Source organism: Heloderma suspectum, chromosome 5 (genome assembly GCF_057233095.1).
Source record: "Heloderma suspectum isolate Gila_16-S chromosome 5, 16-S_ref, whole genome shotgun sequence".
In the NCBI taxonomy this organism is placed as follows: Eukaryota; Metazoa; Chordata; class Lepidosauria; order Squamata; family Helodermatidae; genus Heloderma; species Heloderma suspectum.
This window is the reverse complement of record NC_139462.1, coordinates 76,957,706-76,983,055: the sequence shown is the minus strand read 5'-3', so window position 1 is coordinate 76,983,055 and position 25,350 is coordinate 76,957,706. Positions and strand designations below refer to the sequence as shown.

The 25,350-nt window shown below is 42.2% G+C and overlaps 1 protein-coding gene across 2 annotated transcripts in view; it reads right to left on the bottom strand.

The window, feature by feature from the left end:
• LOC146344034 (uncharacterized) overlaps nt 1-25,350 on the bottom strand; it is a 128,064-nt gene that overhangs the window by 86,947 nt on the left and 15,767 nt on the right. Inside the window, exons 4-8 of one of the 2 annotated variants that reach the window (XM_084856454.1) lie at nt 16,960-17,163; nt 16,438-16,569; nt 13,501-13,596; nt 12,696-12,736; nt 12,261-12,304 (exon numbers count right to left, since the gene is read on the bottom strand). The gene's annotated coding sequence lies outside the window, so the exon portion shown is untranslated. The remainder of the gene's footprint in view (nt 1-12,260; nt 12,305-12,695; nt 12,737-13,500; nt 13,597-16,437; nt 16,570-16,959; nt 17,164-25,350) is intronic. The other variant, XR_014792126.1, reaches the window with a different exon arrangement.

Genomic DNA, 25,350 nt, shown 5'->3' with positions numbered 1-25,350 from the left:
GCGGCAAAGGCATTTTTAGAAAGTAAAAAAGTTGGGTGGCTACAGCCCAGTGCTTTGTTTTGAAGCATACTTAGCCAACCCAAGGAGGGGGGAGGTAAAATGGGGGTGGTAGTGAGCATCTGGGGGAGGGTCTAGAGAGGGATGGTGTTGCGAGTCCTAGGGATCTAGATAGGAGAGCAAGGGGATTATTTTACATGTGCTGTGTGTTTGTGTGTCCTGGGGTTTGTGTGTGGCAGTGGAAGCTGCTGGCTATGATGTCAGTGGGGCAGTGAATCTGCTCCAGGTTTCAGTCAGAACTCTGAAGGAGCTCCTGGTGTGTGGATTGTGGTGTTTGTGTTGCCTGGGGTTTGGGCCATCTTCTCGATTTTCTTAAGACCTCTGTGGCCATTGGCTTTGCTTCTCAGTTATTGGACTCCTGCCTGTAAGGCCTCAAAGCACCTTTAAGTTCTGTATTTTGATCCCAACTGATTTGTTAATAATAGCATTATGTTGTTTTTTTAACCAGGGGCCAATCTACACTAGCGTTGTATCTCAGTATTGTAATGTTTGGTTCACACATGGGCCATATGATGCACTCCCCAACCCATTGTCCTGCCGCTATTTCTCTCTCAATATTTCATTTTTCCCCAGATTATTTTTATGACCTTTTCCTGCTTGCAATTCCTATGCGCTAAAAATCTTTTCCAATCTAGCGGTATTATCCCTCTTACCATTGGGAGTGGCTCTAAAGTTGTAGAACCTGTTTTGCAACATCCCCCCCTCCCATGGTAAGATCTACACTTCTTTCTCTGGCGCCTTCCTTTCCCTGCTCTTTCCTCACACTGATTTTCATGGGATTTGTGGGCAGGAAATCTGCTATTTTTTGTGGCTATTTTCCACCATGCACATACCTAGCTGTGCAGCACTGACTAAACACATATTTTATTTTTACGCCCCCATTCTTGCACAGCTGCAAAGGTGTGCATGCAGTTGATTTGTGTGTGTGTGTGTGTGTGTGTATGTGACTATTTCTCACCACACCTACACAGCTGTGCAGCAGTGAATAACACACTTTGTTTTTAAACCTCCATTCCTGCACAGCAACAAATGTACATCTGCAGCTAGCAGACTTCCAAAAAAGCAAAATAAAACAGCAGCATGGCTTCTTGTTTCTCCCACAATTGTGGCACCATACTGTGGCTTGAGGTGCGAGCATGTGCTATAAACACAAATGATAACATGTGACCTTTTGAGCTCCTCCTACTTCTCCCACAGCTACAACACTATACATTTGTGTGTGGTGCTCGAGCACATTATAAACACCGTTGATACTGTGCTGTATTCATTACCATGTGCCCCCAGACCAGCCATTGTGTACTGTAAAAATATTGGTGCAGCAATGCTGCACAAATGAAACTGGCCCTACTGTAAATTCTCCCTAGGTTCCACTATATTTGCATTACCAGACTGGCCTGACTCTCTTTTCTTGTGTATGCTACCTATAGTCACATTATCCTGTGCCAACTCATTGAGAACCCAAATGTTCCTATTCCATGACACATTAGATAGATATCAATGACACTGAACAGGGTACAAAGGCACAAAAGGAGCAAACTAATGGAATGGAAGTCCTTCATAACCCAGCCTCTTTATCAGAGCAAAGCTGGACCAATGTCAATGGAGTTACTGCATCAGGCTAATTCTTGCTGTATCTTTGTTCTATAAACAGTAATTCGATGCACAGATTAAAATGCAGCTACATGGCATCAGATCTATCATTAAAAAAAATCCCTTCCGAAGTAGGCAAATATTTTAGTTCATGGACTAAAATTCAGTGCAGGATAAATTAGTCAACTTTCATTTGCAGTGAACATGCATATATAATGCTTTCTAAACATCCTGAGCAATCAAAACCACCATGTGCCTTCAATAGAAAATCCAAAAATAGCCGTCTCTCCTTAAAGGACAAAGAAACTGCTGCAGTCATCTCCCATTAGTGTTTAATGCTTTGCCAAACAATCAATTTCAAAAGATTCTGAGTGCACACAAAATTCTTTTGAAACATCCAAATTACCCCTGTGCTGAAAAACTTCATTTTAATCAAAAGCAGCCAAATGGTTTTTCTTCAAGAACCTTTGGCTGACATTCTGCATGGAAAAATAGGCAAGGCCAGTCTTTAGCACAGACCATCTGTCCCATGTGTGAAGAAAGATTACAGTTGTTAAAAGTTTATAATAACCTTGCAGTAGATCTTGAAGAGGGATGAGCGTCTATTATTGCTAGCCGTCCCACACACATTTCACAAGTACTGACAAGACTGTCGACTGTTTACAGTGCCTAACGGCTATTCATGAATCTATGTACTGTACTAAAGGCCTTTTGGACACCACGGCGTTGTCAATACAGCCCCATGTGTGTTTTTGTTGTATTGCTTAACATGCAGCCTGAAGAAGAGTTCTGAAGTACTGAAAAGTTTGCCCACTATTTTGTAATATTTTACTTAGTCCTAATAAAGGTATTACTCTAGTGTGCCTTTGGGATTTTTTCCCTAATGGAATGGACCAGGATCCTAGAACTGGAGGGAGATAACCTTCTACCATGTGAAGATGGGATTTAGCTTTTGTAAAGGGCGGGGGAGTTTGCATGGCCTACAACCCCTAGGTAACACTGTCTGCAGAATGATTCAGCAGCAGAAAATGGCAGCCCTCTAGCAAACCACCACCCAAAGTGCTGCTGAACTTTGGTACTTCATAAGCCTCATGCCTGAACTTAGCTTTTAAAGCAGGGGTGGGGAAACTTTTTTCCATTCAGATTCCCACTACTTTGGTCAAATACCTGTTGGGGGTTCACATTGCAGCAGTGGGCAGGCCCAGAGTTCAAAATGGGCAGAGCTAGAGCCAGAAGTGGGCAGAGTTTGCAAACTGGGTGGAGTTTGAAACTTGGCCAAGGACCCATAAAACCAGGCTGAAGTCTGCATGCAGCCTTTGTGCCACAATTCTCCCACCCCCATATTAAAGCAACAAAATCAAGCCTACAAATGGGCAGGTATTTAAGCAGACTATTGATTTTAGAGACTTTATTGAATTTCTTGTCTCTTCATGCACAAGCTTCAGCATGGAACTAGGCATTAATTAATCAAATGTATATCCCATCTTTACAGTACAATTGATGTTCAAAACAGCTAACAACAATGAAAGACAATATTATAATTAAAACATAAAAGCAAAGCAATTAATAGCACATCGAGGCATCTTATTTTGATTTTTACAACCAAAAAACTACCATCAAGTGTATTTTCATCACCCTTGAGTGCATGCCACTGCTCACTCAAGGGGTAGTAGCCCTCATTTCAAAAGGGACTATGCAAGTGGTATGAGAACTGGGGCCAGTAGCCACTCTTACCTCCGTAATTCCTAAACGTTTGGAGATTCCATTTTGCCACTACTGCTACTATCACTACTACACCTAAAATTGCCTTCAAGAGTAGAGATGCAGCATTTGGGTCACATTAGCCTGTGGGGTGCCGCAAGGCTCTATCTTGTCCCCCTTGCTTTTTAACATCTATATGAAACTGCTGGGGGAAGTCATCAGGAGCGTTGGGCTGAAATGTCATCAGTATGCAGATGATACTCAGCTCTACCTCTCGTTTCCATCTGCACATCCCAGGGAGGCTGTGGAACTCTGGAACCAGTGTCTGGAGGCTGTTTTGGGATGGATGAGGGTGAAGAAGCTGAAACTTAATCCAGACAAGGCGGAGGTACTGTGGGTTGGGAAACCAACTACTTCGGATGGAGGTTTACAACTGGTCTTAGATGGAATTGCACTCCCCCTGAAAGACCAAGTCCACAGTCTGGGAGTCTTCCTGGACACTGACTGAGGTAACAGGGAAGCCCAGGTGGCTGTGGTGTCCGGGAATGCTTTTTACCAGCTTAGGCTGGTACACCAACTGCAGCCCTATCTGGAGAAGATGGACCTTCCCTCAGTTGTCTATGCACTAGTGACGTCCAGGCTGGACTACTGTAATGCGTGGGGCTGCCTTTGAAGATGGTTCAGAAACTTGTGCAGCTTGTGCAGAATGCAGTTGCCCGAGTATTGGTGGGGATGAGGCGATTCGATCACATAACGCCTCTACTGTGCTAGCTGTGCTGTTACCAGGGTGTTTCTGCACCTGATTCAAAGTGCCAGTTTTGACCTTTAAAGCCTTAAATGGTTTGGGACCAAGTTACTTGAAGGACTGCCTACATAGGGATGGCAGAGAATTCCACAACGGACCCCAATGAGGCCAGATTCAAAGGAATCCGGCCTCCAGAGTCTGTGTCAGAATGGAGCACTTACCTCTTCCTCCCTCCGGAATTCCCCCTCATCCGGATCCTGCCTGCGGCAACTCCGCAGACCTACCAGCTGGCTCCAGATCACCAGGGATAAGCTAGCCTATCGCGTGAAAAACCACAGACACAAATGGCATAGCAGATGCTATTTGCGGCCATGAAACCCTTAGTTTAAGCTAAGTTGTTAACATGTCTTCTAATACCAGTTGCTGGGAAACAACATGTCCTGTTTTGTGGACTTCCTATGGGCATATCCTGGCAACACTGTGAGAAACAGCATGCTGGACATGGTAGGACTTGATCTGATCCAGCAGGGCTTGTCATATGTTCTTAAGTCTGCATAACTCAACTGCAGAAACCATCTGGGGCTGTGCAGTGCAAGATTCAGTTGGTGAATATCGTAGAGATCTATGAATATATTATGCACATGGGATATAGAACAGGAAGGCCTTGGCAGTGTTTCCAGTCCCCAAGGCCTAAATATTTCTCATAAGAATCTGAGTTTCAAAAAGGACTGCAATGGGGACACGAATGCCTGAGTTTTCACATAGAAAGCAAATGCAGATTTGGTTTTATTATTTACATTTCTACTTCAAGGAGCAGTAATCCCTCCCTACATCTCCATCTGCATTTCAGTTTTTCTGATTCTCACAAAGAACAGTAGTGTTCTACCCATTAATTCCTATTATTTACCTTATTCCTGTTCTAGGGGGGATCACCTTTAATAATGACTGATTTCACAGATGATTTTCCCCCTGAGTTTGATTAGCAACCTACAGAAAGCAGAGGATGAAACTAGAGGATCGGTTATCCTTGACTTGATCCTAACCAACAGAGATGACTTAGTGGATAAAGTAGCAGTTACAGAAACTCTGGGGCAAAGTGACCATGTTATACTTGAGTTCTTGGTTCTAAAGGAGGCAAAAGCTGAGTGTAGCCAAACCTGTACCCTGGATTTTAGGAAAGCCAATTTTAATAAACTCAGAACAATGATCAGTAAGGTCCCATGGCAAGTGACTCAAATGAGAAAAGAAGTCCAAGATGGGTGGGAGCTTTTCAAAAAGGAAATTCTAAAGGCACACTTACAAACAATTCCAACCAAAAAAAGGTGGAGCACAACAGAAGAAGCCAGTGTGGCTTCACAAAAAACTTAGAGATGACCTGAAAACAACAAAGGACACATACAGGAAGTCGAAGGAATGTCAAGCAACAGAGGAAGAGTGCAGGCAGGTAGCACAGAAATGCAGGGATGGCATCAGGAAGGCTAAAGCTGAGAACAAGCTGAGGTTAGCAAGGGATGCTAAAAGCAACAAAAAAGCTTTATTCAGATATGTGCATAGTAAAAGGCAGAGAGAAGAAATGGTGGTTCAACTACTCAATGAGGATGGCAAAATGATAACAGATGACAAAGAAAAGGCAGAAGTGCTCCATTCCTACTTTGGCTCAGTCTTCTTCCAAAAGAGGGTCTATGAGCCCCCTGGCAAAGGCAAAGTACAGGCTGAAGGGGCAGGATTGCAGCTTGAGATCGATAGGCATATGGTCAAGGAACACCTAATTATGTTGAATGAGTTCAAATCTCCAGGGTCAGATGAACTGCATCCTAGAGTAATAAAGGAAGTGGTAGAAGAACTCTCAGAGCCACCATCTATTATCTTTGAGAAATCATGGAGGATGGGTGAAGTGCCAGATGACTGGAGGAGGGCTAATGTTGTCCCTATCTTCAAAAAGGGCAAAAGGAGGAACCTGGGAACTATTTAGTCTGACATCAATCCCTGGAAAAATTCTGGAACAGATTATAAAGCAATCAGTATATAAGCAGCTTGAAAACAATGCAGTGATTACTAGATGCCAATATGGATTTGTCAAGAACAAATCCTGCCAGACTAATTTGATCTCATCTGATCTCATTTTTTGATCAAGTAACCTCCTTGTGGACTGTGGGAATGCTGTGGACATAATATACCTCAACTTCAGCAAAGTTTTCAACAAAATGCCCAGTGATATCCTGATGAGCAAACTAGCTCAAAGTGGGCTAGATGAAACAACGATCCGGTGGATCCACAGTTGGCTACAGAATCAGACTCAAAGAGCGCTTATCAATGGGATCTTCTCAAACTGGGGAGAGGCAATGAGTAGGCTACCACAGGGCTCAGTCTTCAACATTTTTATTAATGACTGGGAGGAGGAGGTGCAGGGAATGCTGATCAGATTTGCAGATGACACAAAATTGGGCGGGATAGCTAATACTTTGGAAGACAGAAACAAAATTCAAGTGTTGTTGATAGACTGGAGAGCTGGGCAGAAAACAACAGAAAGAAATTTAATAGGGATAAATGCCAAGTTCTGCACCTAGGAAAAAGAAACCAAATGCACAGTTACAAGATGGGGGAGACTTGGCTCAACAAGGCGAGAAGGATCTTGGAATGGTTGTAGATCATAAGCTGAATATGAGCCAAAAATGTGATGTGGCTGCAAAAAAGACAAATGCTATTTTGGGGCTGCATTAATAGAAGTATAGATTCCAAATCATGTGAAGTACTAGCTCCCCTCATCTCGAGTACTATGTCCAGTTCTAGGCACCACACTTTAAGACGGATGCAGACAAAATGGAAAAGGTTCAGAGAAGGGCAATGAAGATGATCAGGGGACTGGAAACAAAGCCCTATGAGGAGAAAGTGAAAGAACTGGGCATGTTTAGCCTTGAGAAGAGAAGACTGAGGGGAGATGTGATAGTGCTCTTCAAGTACTTGAAATGCTGTCAGAGAGAGGAAGGCCAGGATCTCTTCTTGATCACCCCAGAGTGCAGGACATGGAATAATGGGCTCAAGTTACAGGAAGCCAGATTCTAGCTGAACATGAGGAGAAACTTCCTGACTCGTAGAGCAATATAACCATGGAACCAATTGCCTAGAAGGTAGTGGGCTCTCCCATACTGGAGGCATTCAAGATGAAGCTAGACAGCCATTTATCAGGGATGCTTTGACTTGGATTCCCACATTGAGCAGGGGGTTGAACTCGATGGTCTTATAGGTCCCTTTCAAACCTACTATTCTATGATTCTATAACACTTTGAAAATGTGGTTTTGTGCCATTTCTTTTTTTCCAATGAGCATTTTATAGACAAAATCAATGTTGAAAAGGTGTCATTCCCCACCCCCCGGGGTTTTTTTTTTTTTCCTGTACCTGTTGAAGTACACATTACTTATGCATGAACCTTTGAGGGCCAGTCCTTCCCAGAGAAGTATGATGGCGAAAATGCTCTGATCTGATTGCAACACCTACCACTCACACACTGCTTGGCTTCACACACATGCACACACCACCACAATTAATCAGTTTGCCTTGGCTAGCCCTTCCAATATTTGATTAGGCTTCTCAAGGGGGCTTGATCGTCCCCTGGCAAATTCCTTCCACCTGTCAGAACCTGATTTCCTGATGCAAAAGCACAAGTCCCAGTAAAACCTTTTATTGCAGTAATTCCAGTAATTACCTGTAAGACTTTTACAGTTCCAATAAAGATCCCCAGATAACAGATCAGAACGCAGTTCCTTGACCAGAATCAGTTCATGAGCATCACAACAAAAGACCCAATCAACCCAGGGTTCAGCACAGAAAATAAGTCCAAACAGGTTTACAGAGCCAATAAAACCAGGGCACTTTCCAGCTTTCCAAGACATTACTTCAAGCAAAGACTACTGCCGTGGCTCCAGTTTAAATACAGGAGAGGCACTGCGAAAGATCACTACCGGACATCCAGCCTTGGCAGGGAACCCTAGCTCGCAGATGGTTGCTCCATCCCACTGGATGCTTCAGCACCACCCTCCTTAGTTGACCATGATGTATTATATTCAGATGGGCTTTGGGCCTGTTTCGTCTTGTATTGGCTTAAGGCTGCTTGACCTGTTTTAGCATGAATGAGGAAGGAAGGGTGCGCAAGTAACAGCCAAAGGCAAATGAGTATGAAAAGTACATAGCATGTGGGTGCCGGAGAAAAACAAGTGTAGCTAACTGGAAACCATCTGGAGAAGCAGATGAAGTGAGGAAACTCCCTACATTCTCCCTGAGAGGCAGCAGATGGAGAATGTGTATGTGGGCTGACAGCCCCAGGATGGCTGACCCAGTGTTTGAAGGTGCAGACAGGGCCTGACCAGGGTGCCAGATGAAGATAACACTGCTGGCCACTGGGATGAATGGAGAGACACTGCCAAAGGTGGAGTGCCCAGTCACAGGGCGAGGCACAGGTGAAACCCAAAGGGCTGAGGCTATAAGAATGTGCAAGTCCAAGTCATCCACAGAGAGGCACAACATCAGCAACCAAGGCAATTTCCTCTGCGTGCACATAGAACTGCTTCTCTCCCTCCCACCTGACATGCAGGCTTGAGGTTGGCCACCTCATGCTCTGAGAATGTAAGTATGCATGGTAGCTTATGTTGCTAGAGAACTTTATTAGATACGGTGCTGGAGTACTGAACTGTGATCATGGCTGGCTGAGAATACTGGATTGTGTAATGGATCTCTTTTGAATAAATGCTACATGCATGGTGTGGAACTATAAATGCTTGTGTCGGTCTCATTTGCTTAAGAATCTGGTATATTGGGGTCAAGTAAAATGCAGTCTAACAGTCCAGGACCATGGTATGCCTAGGATTTAGGACTTAGCCTTTTTGGCTTGAAGCATTCTAAATGACCACAACACAGGAGAGCACTTTTGCTAGCAGCTGGAGTATGAGATTTGCAAGAATACAATGAACCACCATCTCTATAAATAAGAAGAGGCAAGCTAGGATTATGCCTGTGGCTAACCATACCTGAGCTAGAATTTGGCAACAGATGCACCTTAGGACACCCCTGCCCCCCCAAAACCTCCTCTCCTGCAGAGTCCAGCTCCTGCAGCCCTGTTCCCATGGAAGATGTCCCTGGTCGAGAGGCAGGGGCTTCCATCAAGGTCAGGTCTCCCAGCTGTGGAAGATTGGCTGTATCAGCATCCCGCATCCACCCCCTCCCAGCTCGTAAGCCAGTGGGAGGCCTAGTAGAACTGGATTCCTGGGTGTCTGGCTGCCCATGGCTGGGCCTGACTCTACAGCTCTGACTCAGAATCAGTGCCTTAGGCTATAGCTCCCACCAGACTGCAGCAAGGTCTCACATCACTCACCCTTCCCCATCTATTCTGGGAACATCTTTTTCTTCCTCTGCCTCCCCACAGCATCTGACAGTGGAACTTGGAGGAGAGAGACCCCCCTGGCCACCTCCTTCTTCCCACACGCTTTGTTCAAAAGGGAAAGAAGATGGAGCTGCTCTCCTGACACTGTTGCATTTCCTTCCACTTGGAATCATGGGAGCTGAAGTATGATTCCCATCATGCCTTGTCATCAGTATTTTCCACTGTGGATGATGAGAGCTGTTGTTTATTTATTTAAAATCTGTGTAGACCTCTCTTTGTCCAACAGATGAAGCCATTTAGTGCTTTGGAGGTAAATACTGGAGCTTTGAACTGGCCCTGGAAACAAACAGTCAGCCGGTGCAGTTCTTTAAAACTGGTGCAATAGGAACAAACCTGGCTGGACCAGTTCAGATTCTGGCAGGTAAACTCTGCACTAATTGAAGCCTCCCAATAACCTTCAAGGACAGCCATGTATAGTGCTTTACAGTAATCCAACAAAGAGGTTGCCATGGCATGGATCACCATGGCCAGACTATCCAGGTCAAGAATGGCTGCACATGGAAAATCACCCAAAGCTGGTAAACAGTGTTCTGTGCCACCAAGGCTACCTGTGCCTCTAAGGACAAAGCTGGATCTAGGAGCACCCCTAAGCTGTGAGCCTCCTCTTTCAGGGTAGTGCAACTCTACACACAGTGCCTCTGTTTTGTCAGGATTTAGCTTCCATTATTGGTCCTCATCCAGCCAATAATGGAATCCCACACCAGTTCAGCACCATCACAGCCTTACCTGACTCAGAAGACAAAGAGAAACAGATCTGAGTGTCATCAGCATAGTGATGTCACCTCACTTCAAACCTTGCATAACCTCCCCAAACAGATTCATATACATTCAAAAGCATGGAGGATAAGATGGAACCTTGCAGGACATCCCCCTCCCCAATGCCACCGTCTGGAAATGACTTTTCAGATAGGAGCAGAACTACCACATCATTGTGCCCCCTACACCTATCTCACAGAAACGGTCCAGCAAAATACCATAGATGATGGTATGACACACTCCTGAGAGAACATGGAGAATCAATAGGGTCACACTCCCCCCCTCTCTCCCATCAGAGGTCATCCATCAGGGCAATAAAGTCAGTCTCAGTGCCAAAACCAGGCCTGAACATGGATTGAAATGGTTCTAGATGATTTCTTCTTAAAACACCTAGACTTGGCCTGCCACATATCTCACCCAAAAGGGGATGATAGTTATTACAACCTTCTGGGTAAAAGAGGGTTTCTTAAGAAGTGGTTGCACCACCACCTCCTTCAGGACAGCAGGGACTACTCCCTATTGCAAAGGAGTCAATCCCACCCAGTCAGTCCTTCCAGCTCGCTGTAATTAGCCATGAGATGCGCAAGGATCAAGAACACCGGTGGTTGGCCGTACTCTCCAAGCACCTTGCTTAAATCCTCTGGCCACATCAGCTGATTCCATATAACCAAACTGAATGGATGCCTCGCTAGGAACTGCTCCAACAGTGACTTTATTCAAGTTACCTCCTTTGGAGGAGGAGGTGCCTCCTCTGAGAGAGGCTCAGAAGGCAGCAACAAGGGAGAGGGCCTTCTCACTTCTTCACACAGCGCATGGAATTCACTACCTCAAGATGTAGTGATGATCACCAAATTGGATGGCTTTAAATACCTGGAAGAGAAGGCTATCGATGGCTACTAGTCCTGATGGTTATGTGCTATCTCCAGTACCAGAGGCAGTAAGCTTACATACACCAGTTGCTGGAAAGCATGGGCAGGAGGGTGCTCTTGCACTCAAGTCCTGCTTGTGGTTTCCTGATCGACAGCTGGTTGGCCACTGTGTGAATAAAATGCTAGACTAGATGGACCCTTGGTCTGATCCAGCATTGTTCCTTTTATGTTCTTCTCTGTGGCAGCCCCCACTCCCCATTATGGAACAAATGTCCCAACAAGGCCCACCTGGTACCAACATTGTTATCTTTTGGGTGCCAGGTTTAGACCTTCCTCTCATGCATTTGGCAGAATATGATGAGGGGTTTTTTTATCAGGTCCAGGGTTTTTCTTATTGTTGATTATTTGAAATTGTTTTGATAAATGTGTGTCTGTGTGTGTGTGTTGCCTGTTAATATGTCTGTATGTAAATGGTTTTTATATCTTGTGTAATGTATTTTTAAGATTTTTAATCTTTGTAACCCACCAAAAGAGTTTTGGTTATTGGGTGGTATAGAAATGTAAGAAATGAAATTAAAATCTGCCAGCCAGTTTCATTGCTGCCAACTTCCTGGTACACCAGAGGAGTAGCCATGCTGCACAGATCAGTGGCTCGAAGTTCAGTTCCCACAATCCAATGTGAAAAAGGCACCATAGTATCAAGACTTCGCTTGCAACTTCTTCCACTGTTGAAAAAAGCAGGAGTAGAGGAAAAGGATTCTCTCCCAGCCAGAGAGCCACCACACTGCTAGAGCCACTGATGTCTGACAGGCCACAAGGTAAGCTTTTGTTCTTGGGGGTGCAGGGGTAATGCGCTAGCAGGAGAGTGCACACAAGCAGAATCAGAGTTGGCAGCCCACTTTCTGCCCCAGTTCTTGCAGAAATCAAGCAGGAGACATTTGACTTTGAGGAGCCCTTCTTGATCTCTATTTAGCAAGCAAATCCAGCCAGAAGGCTTGGCATCTTTAACTCAACAAGCATGCAGAAACCTGGACCATTTTCACACGACACACCAAGACAAATATATCAGATTGACTGGGCCACTCTTAGGCATACTTGATTACTCACATTTGCTATTATCTTTGGATTCTTTCTTCTCCTTCTTTTTAAATCTTCATGAGGGAACAAAAACAAACGAACAAAACAACAAAACAACAACAAAAAGAATGGTTATAGCTCAATGGAAAGCATGTGTCAGAATCTACAATTGCTCTGAAATCCATGCTGCACAGATCAGTGGCTTGAAGTTCAGTTCCCAAAAGGGGATGATAGTTATTACAACCTTCTGAGTAAAAGAGGGTTTCTTAAGAAGAGATTTCACCCCCACCTCCTTCAGGACAGCAGGGACCACTCCCTATTGCAAAGCAAGCAAATCCAGCCAGAAGGCTTGACATTTTTGAATAACTCAACAAGCATGCAGAAACCTGGACCATTTTCACACGACACACCAAGACAAATATATCAGATTGATTGGGCCGCTCTTAGGCATACTTGATTACTCACATTTGCTATTATCTTTGGATTCTTTCTTCTTCTTTTTAAATCTGCACGAGGGAACAAAAACAAACGAACAAAACAACAACAAAAAGAATGGTTATAGCTCAATGGAACGCATGTGCCAGAATCTACAATTGCTCTGAAATCCATTTTAATGAGATGCTCCCAGCTCACAGTACATTCTAAACAAAATTTAATTGCCTGCTTAGTTTTCTTTATTTTTGTAAAATGCCCTCAACAACTGCTAGGCTTCACACTGCCAGCTCTCCATAATTAATATAAAGAAGTCCGTCCATCCCTTCCGGCATCAGCGGCAGTGCCCCCTGAGAAGGGAAGCGTGAGTGGGTACCTTGCTGACAGAAGGGAGAATGCCCCTTTAATAGCAGGAGGAAGAAGAAAGCAAAGGTAGGCCAGAAGCCAAATGCACGTTATATAGTTGGTAGTCGTCTCTGTCAGCAGAATTCAAGTCTTTTTTCACATCATCCATAGAGTAGCCTTCTTTTTAATACAAAAAAACCATAGAAACACAAAAGGGACCTTTCAAGAATATTGTAAAGTATAACACCAAGGGTTAATTCTTCTGGGAAACTGCTAATAGCAGCCCAGATAATCTGGATATATTATCAACTGGAGGGGATAAGTTTGATGTAAGTTCCCTTCTTTGTTGCATTCTTAGTGAAAATCAATATAGGATGTAAAAAGAGAGAGAGAGAGACAAATGAATCAAGAATGGTGATTATGGACCCGGGTGATCTGACTAACACATTATTAACCCCTAGATTTATTAGACCAATTTCAAGAGACCAACTACCTTCATATTAGTAGTGAACAGGCATTATTCTGAATCCAAAGTGCTGCTTATGTCTGAACAAACAACCGTGTTTCTTTTTGGTGCAATGCTGCCCTCCTGTGGAAATAAAAAACGCACCTGATACATATGCCATATTTCGAGTTGTCACCTGCTGTTTGTATGAGTCTTAGGCTAGCTCCAGGGTTCCTGGAGATACCCCACAAAAATCTTTCTCCTGATAAAATAATGCTACACCACAGATGCTGGAGGGATTTACAGAATGGTCTGCAGAGAGGTGAAGACTAGGGATGGTCACAAACCTCCCTCTGTCTGAATTTCTCCCTGGATTTAAGGGTTCCAATTTTTTAGTAAAGGACTCAGTAAAATCTCACATTGAAACCTGGGTTGCAATCCTATGCCCACTTACCTGGGAGTAAGTTCCACTGAAGTTCTGAGTAGACACGTAGAGTGTTTTTACACAAGGTTGTTAATCCACTGTATCTACTTTCGGTTTTGTCACAGAATTGAGATCCGAGCACTATACAAAGAGTGTTTCCTTTCCTGCCTTTCCACTACATAACCACTAGGTGGCACTGTGGTATTGCAGAATAGCACAATTAAAGGTAAAAAGGTAAAGGTGTCCCCAACCAGTCGTGTCTGACTCTAGGGTGCGGTGCTCATCCCCGTTTCTAAGCCGAAGAGCCAGCGCTGTCCGAAGACGCTTCTGTGGTCATGTGGCCAGCATGACTGAACACCGAGGTGCACGGAATGCTGTTACCTTTCCTGCCAAGGCGGTACCTATTTATCTACTTGCAATTTCTTGCTTTCGAACTGCTAGGTTGGCAGGAGCTGGGACTGAAGACGGGAGCTCACTCCGTCACGCAGCACTCGGGTCTCGAACTGCTGACCTGCCAACCTTCCAGTCTGCAGTTCAGCGTCTTAACCACTAAGCCACCGCAGTCCCTAGCACAATTACACAAGTGGAAAAAGTATTTTCTTTCACTTTCACAAATAATACAACATTTTCCCTGCTCTAAAAAAAAAAAACCTCACCAAAACTGCTGTTTAAAAACAGAAGCAAAACTGGAGGGTCACATCATCATCTAAAGAAACTGTAAGCAACCAAGAGTAGGGAATGCCAAGCAGACAATACATGTCTCATGTAAAAAAAAAAAGCTTGTATAGAATTGCACTGTTAACCTGTTGGCAATGAGTATGTACTGAAACTGTTGACAATGAGAGTGGCTGGGTGACCAGCCAGATGGGTGATTAATAAATTTAATAATAAATAAATAAATAAATAAATATCCATAACTGAAACATAAGAGGCATCAGGGAAAGAACAGCTCTTAGGCCTGAGACAAAGACCCAGCCAAGTTTCTAGATTCCCCTTTCTACCCTGGGCATGAAGTCTTTTGGAGGAAGCATACAACCACACAACCTAGTGTGTCAAATGTTGATTCCCTTAGACAACTATTGCCCTAGACTACTCTTCTGAAATTGACATTTTTTACTATAGAGCAGGCAGCCCCAACCTGGAGCCTTCCAGATGTTTCAGACTACAACTCCCACCATCCCTGCCCACTGCCCAGGCTGGCTTGAGTTGATGGGAGTTGTAGTCATACAACACATCTGGAAGGCACCAGGTTGGGGAAGGCTACTGTAGAAAATAAGCAAACTGAAGGATCATGTACATAGGCAGATGCCTTTCATCACTGCATAATTAAATTAGAAAGAACACACACACACACACACACACCGCAAACTACCATATTCCTAAGTCCTTTGCTCAGGCCATTTCAAAGAATCTAAGATGGTATCTACTGCATGGCTGAGAGAGAGAGAGAGAGAGAGAGAGAGAGAGAGAAGATTAATCTACCAGCCCTGCTTCTTCTTAAACTGTCTCAGATTTGATCAGTTTCATTCTCTTTACATTTCAGAGCTTTTTTATTGTTTACTTTTAGATACCTCATTTGCTTGTTAATAACAATATTGTTCTTTGAACAGCTAAATCATTTTAAACTATTGATGAAAACGTAAAATAAAATTAAGTCATTTTAAAGTGCAAAGAGTCTTGTGGCACCATGAAGACTAACAAGTTTATTATGGCATATGTTTTCATGCTTCATCAGATGCATCTGATGAAGTGGACTGCAGTTCATAGAAGCTTATTCAGAAAACTGTTAGTCTCTAAGGTGCCACAAAACTCTTCGTTGTTTTTGCTGCATCAGATTAACATGGCTTGTCCTCTGGAAATCTTAAAACCAAGATCTATCTTAACATTCCATTTCTTATTGACTTCTATTTTGTAACTTTTAAACTCTTATTTTTTAAAAAAAAATTGTTCTTTAGGAGAGCAACTATTTTAGTTGTTAAGTAACAGTTGCAAATCTATCCAGGTCTCATTTTTGAGTTCACTATATGGCAAGAAATAGGTAATAAAATGTCATACCCTGAACATAAAAAATGGAGTATCAGTCAAGTTATATCCCAAATCCTACACAGCTTAACCATACCCTCTTTTTCTCAATGCACATAGTAGTCATGTCTTCCTACTCTCTCTGCACCCCCATCTTTGTCACCCCATTTTTTCTGCTTGCCACCACATGCATCTATGCAACCACATTTTTCTCTCTCTGCACCTCCATCTGTTACTCCACTTTCCCTTTGTGTTCCCCACCTTAGGGATTTCTCTGAAAGTGTATATCTCATCCACCCACCTCTTTTCTCACTCTACCAGTCTCTCTGCACTCATATCATCTCCACTCACTCCACATCCTACCATATTCTGTCTTCTCTCTACACTGGCACACCCCTCTCAGTTCCCTTCTCTCTGTTTTTGTCCACAGACAGGGGTGTTCTGACCGAAAATGGCAGGGGTCTGGCTAGGTGCTCAGAACCACAGAGAGCTCACTGCGGAGATGATTACATTCAGGCTGAACACAAAAAGCAGAAAACCTGGAAAGCTGTTCCAACTATAGCGTGAAATCCCGTAGTAAAGTTCAAGACTACTAAAGCACAGCTGATGAGTCTGGTGTCACTAGGTCTTACAGCTTCCCTTCTGTGGGAGTCTTTTTTTGAGAAAAGCATCTAAGACATTTAAATAAAATAATAATAAAAAATAATTAATAACAGCATAGCCCCACTACCACTTTAATCACATTAATTATTTGCCTGTATAATACATGAAGGGGGCCTTATCCTACAGCTTTAATCTCTAATGGAGACAATTGATATAAACAGTATTCACTAAAACTATGCAGCTAATACTTATTACAGTAGCATCAATTAATGGCAAACCTTCACCAATTAATCTCATGGTGGTGTTTTATTTTGGAAAGGATTAGGATGAGAGCTATAAGGATTAGAAGGGATATATAAAACAGGTCATGAGATTAAACTGAAGAGACTGGGTATGTTTAGTCCAGAGGGGGAAAAAAGATTAAAGGAAAATATGCTGAAATCTATCAAACATCTTACAATTTAAAACTTAAAGGATATCAGAAAGGAAAGGTTATAGGTATCCATTTCGACCCAGGGCATGATCCAGAAAATGGAATGAAGGCACAGAGCACAGTTCCATATGGTCCAGCTGTTTCCCAGTCCTTGAGATGATGAGGCAGCAGCACCTACTGTCTGAAAGCAGTGTGTGTATATTAAATGAATCCAAGTGCTGCAAAAGTGCTGTAAAACAGATTGAAACAAAGCAGCTGTGACATTATTGTAGCATGAAACATTCTTCCAATAAGGCATTACTGCTGAAAAAAATCCAGTAAGTCATCACATGGTACTCAGACTCTTGTCAATAAATAAATATCACTCAATGACTATTGTCATCTTCTTAAAACAATGAAATTGCACACATTTTTGCTATAGATTCATCGAGTTTCACAAAGAATCGCCATCCAAAAAATAAAAAGAAACAAACCACAAACTGGGTTGCAATGCAGGAAAGTCACAATCCCATGCATGTTTAGACAGAAAAAAGTCCTACAATTGCCAGCATGCTGGAAGTTGGAGGACTTTTTTTTCCATCTAAACATATATAGGATTGCACCCTAAGAGAATGATGGGAGTTGCAGTCCAACACATCTGAAGGTTGGGGCGCAGACAAGTTCTGGGTGAGAAACAGCCATGGAGGCTTTTAGTGGTAGATGCTGAATAGAAAAAGATAGAAAAGGACACAAAATATGGAGAAGTAGCAAAGAGTGGATTTGCTCTGAGGGCTAAATTAGATTTCATTCAATTTATTACATTTATATACCACCCAAAAGCCAAAGCTCTCTGGGAGGTTTACCAAGATTAAAAACCTTAAAATACAATATTTTACATAATATAAATACTGTTTGCATACAAACATGTTAACAGACAGTACACACACACACACACACACATCTCCAAACAGTTTTAACAATCAACAATGAGAAATCCCATGAACTGATTAAAAAACTTATCATAGGCTGCCAAATGTCTGAGAGTAGAGGAAGGTTACCTGGTGCTGAATTCTGTTGGCATCAGGTGGGCCTCACTGGGGAGATTGTTCCACCTTCAAGGGGGCTGCCACTAAGAAGGCCCTTTCCCTTGTTGTCACCTTCTGAGCCCCGCTCAGAGAAGGTACCTGGAGAAGTGTCTTAGATACTGACCATAGTGTACAGGTAGGTTCATGCTGGGAGAGGCACTCTGTCAGGATGACTCCAGTCCACACATGACTGATCTCTTGTGGATTTGTGTGTGTGTGTGTGTGTGTGTGTGTGTGTGCATGCATTTGGTTGGTTCAGCCATGGAGGAAGGTCTGAAATGGACTAAGAAAATAGTGCTGGGGAAGGGGGTATTTAACTCTTTCCTGCAGTGATGTTTTCCCAGTATTTTATCTTACTGAATTTATTTTATTGCTTTATATTTTTACATGTGTTATTTCATTTTTGCAAGCTGCCCAGAGAACTTTTTGTTATGGAGTGGGCAATTAATAAATATACCTGTATATGTCCCCTGACAAGACAAACAGCAGCTTAGGGAAGAGGGTTTTAGATCAGGAAAACAGCATGGGTAGAGAGGGTTAAGTGCAGGATCTTCATGCAGAAATATTCCACTTCCATCTACCACCTGCATATTGCACATGAATGTGTATGCATATGGAGGCGATCAGCAAGCAGACACTCTGTCTCACACAGCCCAAATGGAACATGTTCCACATTGTCCTCACAAGGCTGATGTCAATATTTCCCAGGAGACTAAGGAGACTAAGCACTCCTCTGCCAGACACAATATAACTCTCTTCAGTTTATCCAAGTGGCCACCAATAACGCCCAATATATTATTCAAATTCAGCAGCTAACCACATAGGATTCTCAGTGCTGTTCATAAGCCCAACCAGGTCATACTACCTAATAATGCACTTTAGAGCAAAATGCCCCTCTCTTTACCTCTCCCCTTGAAAAAGCAATCAAATAACCCATGTATCACTTTCATCTGTGGCCATAACAAGAGCCTGGCAGGATCAGACAAAGGCTCCATTCAATCTAGGATCCTGCTGTTTCCAACAGTAGTCATGCTTCCAAGAAACCAGCAAGCAGGACATGAAAGCAACAGCCCTCACGCCATTATTTGTCTCCAAACAATTTGTACTCCAAGATAGATCACCTATGAATATGGAAGTTCCATTCTCATATTTTGGCCCTACCTGTTGCTAAGCCTCTGCACTACAGCTCTCCTGATTCAGTTCCCTTGCCTCAATGGCTGCTTTGGACTTAAATAAAATAAACTGGGGGAGATCTGAGCACCTCCTCTAGTTTGGCCCTGTGAAACATCACGTCTTCAGCACTCTCATCTTGAGTCAGTGTTGTTAGGATAGAAACAGGTAACTTCCTGCTAAACAATATCTTCCACTTTTTCTCAGTATGGGGCTTTCTACATGAGCTTTTAACCCACTACTTTACCAAGGCTTCTGCTTCAGGATTCTTTGTGGGATTATGATCGGCTCCTTTACACATGGGTTTTTTCCTAGGGTTTTTCTTTCTCTGATTTTCTATGTGTTCCATTACATAACCACTATGGCATAGCGATGTGGTATAGCAGAATTGTACAGCTACATTAGGGTTTCATTCTGCCATTTCCAAATAATACCAGACTTACCTCAATTTTTTTTAAAAGCCACAGAAATGGTGGCAAAGAATGGGAGAGGCCCTGCAGAATGATGACATCATTCATCATGTAAAGCACCTGCAAACAATCATGAGTGAGGAATCATGCACACACAATAAATGCCTTGTGTAGAATGGCTCATAGTACCAGAAGTTAGTGTTAGAGCTAAGATTTCTGGTACTGATTAATGTGGTAGAGTAAACATAAGGTGAATCTACACATGGCAGTTTTACTGTTATCATACTGCAATGATAGCTATTGGTGCACATGACACCAACGAGCACCAATAGTTATCACTGCAGTATGGTAAAACTGCTATGTGTAGATTCAACCATAGTCTTTATGAAACATTTTCTCCCCATTATAAGAAATGTTATTTTAGTCTAGATCCAAATCACCAGCTATATCTCTCAGGTCTACTGTACCTACACCCCTCAAAGTTTGACATCACAATATCACATCTTTCCCCAACCTGGTGCCCTCCAGTTATTTTAGACTACAATTCCCAGCATCACTGACCATTGGTCATGTTGGCTGAGGCTGAGGCAAGTCCTAAACATCTGGAGGACACAAGGTTGGCGAAGGCTGTGATATCATTTTGGAGAACCCAGTCTATTGCCATGAAAAGCAAACTAGCTCTCAAATTTGTAATTTTTACATCAGCTACAGTGGAAATAATTCATCTGCTATGGCTGCATATGCAAAGTGATCAATACCACAAGCTTTTCATAAATGTAATGTGATAGTTTGTGTGTTCCCCAACTACTAATGGGGAAAAGAACATGTTAGATATCGATTTAATAGGTGTTAGAACTCTCAAGTGCATTGTAGAGGATTAAAGCTATGTGATTTCCCATTTGCATGATGGCTATATGCAATTTGTGCTTTCAAGGAAGTAATTTAATGAAGCTGCTGTTTTTATATGTGATAGGCAATTCAGACAGGAGTAAGAGGGAAAACTGAGCCATGGGTCTATGATTTAGAAAACAGGGAACCCTGCTTAACAAATGCACAAGTGCAGAAAAATTTATTGTCTCATTACCGTCACCCATGGCCAAGTCTTAAATTCATATGCATGTACAAAGCTCCATAAAGGCATATATAACAATTCACTGGTTTTGAAAGTTGTCATATGGTTAGAACACATTACTTTGTCTATTCAAAGTAGAAGAATACTAGACAAAAATGTGGTACACACAGGTTTTAGATGTCTTCTTCTATTGATTTAGTGTTGTCAGTAAACATTGTTTATTTTTTTAAAACTGGAAGTTCAACATTATTTCACACACATAAGTCTTCCATTTCCATATCCCCTATCCATGAAAAACATTCTAGTGAATCTTGAAAATGTAGTCTACTGGGAGTGTAAATTTCTTCCCGGTTTAGTGAAACTCCAGCATTTTATTGCCTTACAGTTTTATTAGGACATTCCAAAATCTACATAAAATTTAATTGTTCCTTCACTAATACTGTGATAAATATTTGGGACAGCCTAATAAAATAGCTTGCAAATGGTAATTTTACCTTCTGTTCTGTATTGCTATAATTACTTCCCCTAGGAGTACAGCATACCCCTTTGTCAATTGATAGCTGCTGGGGGGGGGGGGTCCAAATAAAAATGTCAGAGATGGATGCACATGGGGAGAGTTTTTAATCATATATATCTTAAGCAGCAGAAAATTTCTTCATGAATCTACCAGTCCATGACTTATTTTCGAATCCTGCTCAAATTACTGGGGAGTTCCAATTGTGATTTAGACAAAAGGAAATAGGATTGCAGAGTACAAAGGCTGACCCATTACAGATAATGATAATCTCTACAGCAGTCATCTAGCTTCCAAAATGTAATTGGCCCTTTTCAATATGTGTAGAATGCATCTGTCATTTACCATTAGTGCAATGTGGAATGGTATTCTTTTTATCCTTCCTTGTACGATTTATTATCTTCAATCATTTCCCTTTCTCCTTAGTTTATTTACATAAGGTTCAACTCAACTAGAACTAGAATGCAACAGAATAATCCACTCCAGTATTCAGGAGGAATCTACAGACACAAGAACTGGGATTTAAGTGGCAACAACTTGGGGGGGGGGATCTTCCTAAACATATTCCAGCCACTTCTTTTTTGCTAGCCCTGTCAGTTCTTGCTGGTTAGTTGTCCATGCTTCATCTTAAGTAATTTGGCTTGTGTATCCTCCACACTTGAGCTGAAACCTGCAGATCTTACAAAACCTGCAGAATGTATTCCTCCCCCACCCCACAAAACCCCATGGGGTTTTCCAAGAGGTTAACTGAAGAGCATTTGGGGAGCAGGCTGTATACTTCCCCTGTTCTTGCCTTTTGCTGTCTTCCTTGGTAAACAAAAGTCTGGTGTCTACTCCTTGGCCTACAAGCCTGGCAAGTCTTGTAATCAAACCATATAGCCCAGGTTGTTCTCTATCTCAAGGATGGTAGGGTCTAGTAAGGTCCACATTCACCTCATCCAACCTGCTCCCACACAGTATGCTATACCCAGTGAATGATATGTTGCTGGCTTATTCCTGGTTACCATGCTCTGGCAACCTCTCATTTGGATTACTGCAATACATTATATGTGGGGCTGCCATTGAAAACACTCCAGAAACTTCTAAGTTTTCAACTAATGACTCTGCTCTGTGAAGGATTGTAGCTCAGAGGTTGAGCATGCAGATGGTCCCAAGTTCAGTCTCTGGAATCTCCAGTTAGGGTTGGGAAAAGCAAACCAACCCCTTTCCATGATGGTACTTTTCTCACTGAAAAAAAAGAAGAAAAGGTTCCTCTTGTGCAAGCACTGAGTCATTACTGACCTCTAGAGGGATGCCGTTTTTCCTCAGCACTTTCCTGGAAGACTGTATAGTGGGGTGGGTTGCCATTGCCTTCCCCAGTCCTAACTACCTTTCCCCCAGCAAGCTGGGTACTCATTTTACCGACCTCGGAAGGATGGAGGGCTGAGTTGACCTGAGCCGGCTACCCGAAAACCACTTTCCACTGGGATCAAACTCAGGTCGTGGGGAGAGTTTCGGTTGCATTACTGCTGCCTACCACTCTGCGCCACTTCAGGCTTTTTCTCACTGAAACATGTTTTTAATGTTTTTTCTACCAGGGTATTTATCTCAAGTCACAGAAGCTACCAGAAAAATCAACAGTTTAAAGCACAGTACACTTTTTAAAAAGTTCCTTCAGCCCCATTTGTAGAGATTCATAGTGATATAATGTATTTGTATGTTTTAATATATATTTAGGAAGCCATTTCAAAAATTAAACTTTTTAAAAATACAATTGTTTCTATATTCACAGATAGAGACACTGCAGTGTCCTATATTGTTTATAGTTGTGAGGAACTTGCACTGTAAAATGTGTGTCTAGATATATGCCTTGTTATCTTCTTATATACCTTTTATATGTAGACCATTTTTATGTACTAAATCACTGATGAAGATTTTTAGTCCAAACGCATTTGGTTTTGCTTGGTATCAGTTGCTTCTAGTACTGTTGGATATTACAACACAATAGAATTGTATTTTCCTCCATTGCTTTTTAATATATGTCTTTTAGCCTGCATAGATAAAATATTATTTTCTGACATTTTTGTATATTTTCTATCATCACCAGTTAGCCCACCCAGTTGGTCTATCACTTTTCAGTTCAGGGTTGGGACACATTTCCCATTTTGTTTGAGGTTCACAGTGAGTCAGTCCTGAAGCATGGGTCTGTTGCCATTAAGTCTAACTTGGACCACAGTTTTCAGTTGCTGGCTTATTCCTGGTCACCATGCTCTGGTAACCTTTAGCTCACTGCAAAGCTTGATATGTGGGGCTACCTTTAAAAATGTTCCAGAAATGTAGCAGTCCAAAACAGGACAGCGAGATTGTTAGCAGTGACTGGTGATATGATCATATTATGCCAGTGCTCTGAGATCTGCACTGCCTTCCAGTCCATTTCTGGGCCAAATGGAAAGTGCTGGTATTAACTTTTAAAGCCCGCAATGGCTTGGGGCCAGTTTCCCTGAAGGATTGCCTCCTCCTTCTTGCCCAGACCCTAAGGTCATCTTCAAAGGTGAACTGAGTACCTGCCTGTTCAGGCTGCTGTCCAGGGGCCGTTGATGGACAACAGTTCTTATGGTTCTTTATCTTTAAACCAGAATTGGACAGGGCAGCCCTTCAAGTAGAGGGCTGTCTTCTGTAAAAGGGGGCACACAGCCACCCTATAAGTGAAGACCTTTCTATTTTCCCAGACTTTTCAGTCCTTCAGTTTTGTTCTTTAAATGTCTTCTTGTGGTTATTCTGTTTAAAACTTTTAAAGATTTTATATTATGTTTTATCATGTTGTGTTTTATGGCTTTAATTTTTGTGAACTGCCCAGAGAGCTTTGGCTATTGGGTGGTATAGAAATGTAATTAAATAAATAAATAAAATATTCCTTGTGATGGCAGGAGGAACTATTTCATTGTGTGTACTTATCAGGAACACCAGATTTAAATTATCATGGGTAGTGAGAACTGGTTGCTTAAAAAAAAGAGCCAAATAAACTGAGGCACCTTGCCAAAAAACACAAAAGAAATCCAGGGGCAATCAGGTTCTATCCTTTTGCCTTGAAATAAATTAGAACTAAAATTAACAGAATCCTTTTTTATATTAAAGTCAGTGAAATTCTACTCCTGCTGAACTAGCCATTTACATATTGCAATTATTAGATTCCCCCCCCCCCATTTTCATGTGGTATCAGCTTCAGAGTCACCCCACAGCTCAATTCACATACTAATTATTCTAGCACTGGTTACAGAGCGGGGGAGTGAAAAGGTGGTATGTTGTTTCTAACAAGTCTAATCCACAAAGCACCAAAATCAATTTTTAATTAGGAAAAGAATTTGGAGGTCATGCTCAGTTCTCATCTCGATTCTGCTGAATCCAATAGCAACAGTATAGGGAATATGCTGAAGCTGTACACGCCTGTTTCCAGGACATAGCACTACATTAGTGGATTTGCTTAACTGTTGAGCTCATGTAATATCACATTTGGATTCTAGATTTCATTTAGATTTCAAAAGGTATTTGGTGAAAGAAAAGAATGAAGGATTTCAAAAAATCAGAAGTAACTTGTTTTAATTCACAAGAGCTTTTCATACAAGTATGGAAATGTCTATATTTGAAAATATAAAAAAAGGAAATGTTGGTTGATTGCAAGGTCCAGGAATTAATTAATTAATTAATTAATTTTATAGCCCACCTTTATGCCAAAAAATAGTGCACAAGGCAGCTAACAATAAAATCCAGATTGAAACAAAATATTAATTAAAACATAACATAAAAACAAATAAATTAAAAACATAACAATGAAAGAAATAAAGAGCACCAGCCAACTAAATCCTCCTTCAACACCAGACCAGCTGTATGTCAAAGGCCTGCCTGAATAAAAACATATTTCCTTGCTAGCTGAAGGACCACAAAGAGGGGCACCCTAGACTCCCTCAGCAGGGAGTTCCAGAGCCTGGGGGCAGCCACTGGGAAGGCCCTCTTTCATGTTGCCACCAAATGTGCCTCTGATGACGGCAGGACTCCTTCAGACCTTCCCCCAACACAGAAATAATGAGTCCAAGAGAAAGGTACAGTCAGCAGATCCTACATTACACTTCATACACTCAGCAGATCGCTTCCCTGCAGACAGAGACCATTCTGAAGAAACAGGCCTGGAGGTTTGCCATTTACATCAATT